The sequence below is a fragment of the Scardinius erythrophthalmus genome (assembly GCF_964197995.2).
Source record: "Scardinius erythrophthalmus genome assembly, chromosome: 10".
Lineage (NCBI taxonomy): Eukaryota > Metazoa > Chordata > Actinopteri > Cypriniformes > Leuciscidae > Scardinius > Scardinius erythrophthalmus.
Window position 1 is genome coordinate 9,521,940 of NC_138230.1, and position 4,948 is coordinate 9,526,887.

General features: G+C 37.8%; 1 long non-coding RNA gene across 1 annotated transcript; it reads left to right on the plus strand.

Annotated features, from left to right (window-relative positions):
- The first annotated feature begins 1,343 nt into the window (after positions 1-1,343).
- On the plus strand, positions 1,344-3,462 carry LOC308696729. Its single transcript, XR_014030862.1, has 3 exons — positions 1,344-1,461; positions 1,619-1,782; positions 3,399-3,462. It is a non-coding gene; the product is annotated as an uncharacterized lncRNA (long non-coding RNA).
- The last annotated feature ends 1,486 nt before the right edge of the window (positions 3,463-4,948 follow it).

A 4,948-nucleotide genomic window follows, 5' to 3' on the forward strand; every position in this document is an offset into this window, starting at 1 on the left:
TTACATAATCAACTGGAAGAAACACAATGTACTGAAAGCTACTAGTACAGGGGTGCCCAATCCTGCTCCTGCTGATCGACTGTCCTGCACAGTTCATCTCCAACCCTAATCAAACACTACTAATCAGAACATAATGTGTCAGGGCAAAGGTTTATGGGAAATGTAGTTCATGATGGAATGGCAAAGGACTAAGGAGGAGTGCCCAGCTGCTGGGTGTAACAACTAGTACAGGGGTGCCCAATCCTGCTCCTGCCGATCGACTGTCCTGCACAGTTCATCTCCAACCCTATAGGGTAAAAAACGTTGGGTTATTTGTGTAACCCAACCGTTGGGTTACACATATTGGGTCAATATGTTGGGTTATTTTCCAAAAATATTGGGTCATTTTTAAAATCGTTGGGTAATTTCTAGAAATAACCCGACTGTTGGGTTAAATAGCCTACGGTTTCTGCAGCGACGGTTCAAATTTTAACGGTCCAGTGACAGACAGTCAACGCAGGAGCTGCTGCTGCATCCTGATTATGAAAGGTAAGTCATATCGTTTTTATGTATATATAACATTAAGTATTGTGTACTGAGACGTTGAATATAATTATTCTAAATATGAATTTTATATTTTTTAAAAACGAAGTTCCCTTTAGACCGTTTTAATGATCTCCGGGAAGTGAGATCGATTGGAAATTAATCCTAGCTATCGCCGTTAGGTCGCTAGCAGTAATAAAGTAATTAATTATAACATTATACTAGCGAAACCGTTTACTACCAGTTAACGTTACTTACTACAATAAACTAAGTAGGTCTTAGTCTGAAATCACTAGCATTACGCCTGTTTTACGGATAGCAATTGTTTATTCGTGATAGCAAATGTCTTAAAGGGACTTTAAGCTGTCACAGCTGAAGCAGTGCTCCAGACTGGTAACGTACTTTTTTTGTACAGGTGCGACTACAATTGTCACTAAATGCGGAACGAAAGAGCTCTACTCATATGAACCGTAGTGCACGGACCATTTATCAGCTCGGCCCAGCGGCGCGAGCTCAGACATCGGTCACACGACACCACAACAGCGCTGTGAGGTGCAGTGAGAAGCGTTTGAATTCGCTGAAATCTCCCGAGATGAAAGAAAGATGAAAAAGTGCAGATATTCCCAACAACATTGAAATGGGAAACATTGTGCAACAAATAAACGATTAGTTCATGATTAGTTAAAGAAAGTTGATGTTTTCCAATACACAGATTACCTTGATTTACTGTAGTAACAAGTTTTTAAGGACTAAGTTAGTTTACTTTTCTGAAAATATTTATTTTTTTCTGCTTCATTCCAACACAGAAAGGAGTAAATGAAAGTATTATGCTGCTGGATGACAATGGTTCTCAACTCTGGTCCTGGACAGTGTACAGTACACATTTTGGATGTCTTCCTTATCTGGCACCGGTCTTGGAGTCCCTCTACTAACAAGTTGGTAAGTTGAATAATGATTAGAGATACGAAATGTGCAGTGCTGGGGCTACTACAGATCCAGGTACAGATAATTACTTATGTTTTTTTTTTTTTTTTTTTTTTTTTTTTTTTAGCTGTCTTCCGTAATTTCAATACAGTATTTTTTTATTCCAATATAGTCTGAGCTGTTTGATGACTGACAATGATTGAGTGGCAAAAGAAAGCAAGAAGTCCTCACAGCCAAGTCGAGGAGTTCGTGAGACACACACCACCTCAACAAACTGCAAGAACTGCTGAAGAAATCATTAGAGAATATCCCAGACGTCACAGTTTTCTTGGAATGGTGAGTTTAATATGTATGCACGTGACGTAGTAGTGGGAAGTTCGGATCATTTTACTAACTTGGATCTTTGCATCTCATTCATAAAAATTAATAAATATTTTTTCAAGTCATTTCGTTAATTTCAGCAGAATGTATTTAAATGTTACATGTCAATAGCCAAATTCCCCAAACACTTTAAATGTTGATCACATTTAGAATAAGAAAAAAAATGCAATGCAAGGAAGAGGCCAAATTATGAGAAACAGAAACAATTAATTTATTTATCTGGGTCTTCAGGCTATGCAGTCTGTTAGTTTACCCAATCTAAGCCGTTCGTTCATCCCGTGACATCCTCATAAACTGAGCTTTGCAGTCTGTAATACCGGATAGAGAATTGATTAGTTCACGTTTCGAGTCTATCGACTTCGGGTTCGAGTCATTTCTTTCAACACGTGACTACATAAGCTGAGCTATGCAATCGGTACCGGATACAGAATTGATTAGTTTATCTCTCGGGTTCGAGTCGTTTAGTTTTATGTCACGGAACTGTTGTTATTAGACTATATATATATATATATATATATATATATATATATATATATATATATATATATATATATATATATATATATATATATCTATATCTTTATCAAAGTGGTTTGCCCCATCATAGATAAAGTTTAAAGCATTACCAACTCTTTAGTACCTCATCCATATGGAAAAGATCCATCATAACAGAAATTCTTAAATTATAAATTTAAAGAAATTAAAAAGCTATAATTTGAGACCAAAAATGTAGCATGTTACTGTTAAAAAATTAGTAACTCATTTATGTGTCCAGCGCTGTCATGTGACAAAAGAATGAAAGACTCAGAGAGAAGAATCAGACCCGAAGACTCGAGAGATGAACTAATCATTTCTCTTTCCGGTACTGACAGCATAGCCTCTATGGGACTGACAGGAAGAACAAAAGACTCGGACTCGAACCCGAAGACTCAAGAGATGAACTAATAATTTCTGTTTCCAGTACAGACTCAGTAGTCCCGAGTCATATTAAAGATTCGTTCAAAATAAACGAATCATTCATGACCGACCCATCACTACAGTACAGAGAAGCAAATGGAGCGCATAACTGGATGTTTTTAAATAAACATTGACAAAAAACTATAAAAGTTTTAGGGCTGGACGATATAATATATATAACATTGATAGAAGTGATCACCCGGACTTATATTGTCGGTATATAAAGCGTTCACAGGCAAATTATTATTTATTTTTTTTTTTTTTTTTTTTGGTGTCTAAATCAGGCTCATATAAATATCAGGAAACAGGATTCCTGGCTGCATGTCAATATCCACAGATCACTGGATCTTTGTTAAGTTGTAAGGAACACTATATCGAGTCCAACCTTTAGTTTAAACTGATAATCGTTTGTTTTACTCACGTTTTCGCAGATTCCCCTATTAAATCCAGTCACGCAACAGCTCTTCGGCGGGAAAGTGACGTCAGTGCATACCCTCTATATGGAAGGGGTGTCTTATTTTGGAAAATTGTTTTGGCTGTGTCTAAGTGCATATGAAATTAGGTTCACACATGTGTGGTATAGTTGAAAACTGTTTTTTTCTTGTCTTTCAAAGATGATCCTGGAGAAATGGCCTGACATCCGTCCATCATCGCCATACCTCACAAATGGAAAAATGGTGTGTCCAACATATGCTGAAATGAAGCGCAGCTTAAATGACATTTGGCCTGTAAGTAAAAGCAACACTATCAAGTCAATTTTGATAAATTACACTGCTCTTCAGCTCATGTTCATCCAAAAAAAGAAAATTCTGTCATGATTAACTCACCCTCATGTCGTTCCAAACCTGTAAGACTTTCGCTCATCTTCAGAACACAAAATTTTAGATGAAATCTGAGAGATTTCTGTCCCTCCATTGACAGTATACACAACTACCACTTTCAAGCCCCAGAAAGGTAGTAAAGACTTCATTAAAGTAATCCATGTTTAACCTCAATTTTATGAACTGACGCGAGTGCTTTGTGCAAAAATACATAATTGTTGCTTTCACGCTCTTGTCGTCTGCTAATGACATGTTAATGTCGAGGTGCTCTCGTGAACATGCGTTTGAGTTTAATATGTTGTAAATAAAGTGATAAATTATGGTTAAGGGATAGAATATACTCATGTCACTTCATAAAATTGAGGTTGAACCACTGGAGTAACATGTATTACCTTTATGATGTGTTTGCTACCTTTCTGGGGATTAAAAGTGATAGTTGTGTAGCTGTCAATGGAGGGACAGAATACTGTAAGACTCATCAAAAAGATCTTTATTTGTGTTCCGAAGATGAACGAAAGTCTTACAGGTTTGGAAAGACATGAGGGCGAGTAATTATTGACCGATTTTACATTTTTGGGTGAACTAACCATTTAACAGCAGGTGTAATGACTAATTAGAGTGACCATAATTTAATTCAATACAGCTCTGCTTTGATATAACTTTTTCATAATTTAACACTGTTGATGTTGTCACAGTGCATGCCCAACTGAACATTATTTATTCTTTTAAGGTTGGAGACAAGTGAGAAACAGTGAGACAAGCCCGGATCCACATGACTTGATGTGTTTCAAAAATGTTTTACATCTATGACATAAACTATTTCAAGACCTCTGCACCCATTTTGGGAGTTTTTGTAGCATGCAAATTTTAATATATCTGGAGGAGGTCCTGCCTCATTAAGAACTTTGATCATCATCATCATTAGGTCCAGTAGTCAACATATGTATTTGTAGTTCCCTTTCGTGGTCACTCCGAGTTACGTCGGATGACGACGATTGGGGTTTCGCTTAGAAAGCCTCTCACCTTCGAGTATATAAAACGAGCCAATGGCAATGAAATGCCATGGGTCTGCGGAATTTGCATAGCGTAACTCCGCCCGCCGCAGGGGGTATATAAGGAAGTACGCTGCACAAATGCAGATATGTTTTCGCTTCGGAGCCAAGTTCAGTACTTCACTCCACAAGCCTTTTGAGTGTCATCTCAAATCTCTTCGAGACGAGCGGCTCTTCAGTGTGTTTGTGTGACGGCGCTTTCCAGCGAGATCGCATTTCCTGCTGCTGATTTGTGCAGTAATCTGCCGACAGTGAGTGTGTTTCTCCCTGGGCGCTTCAGCACTCTGCTGA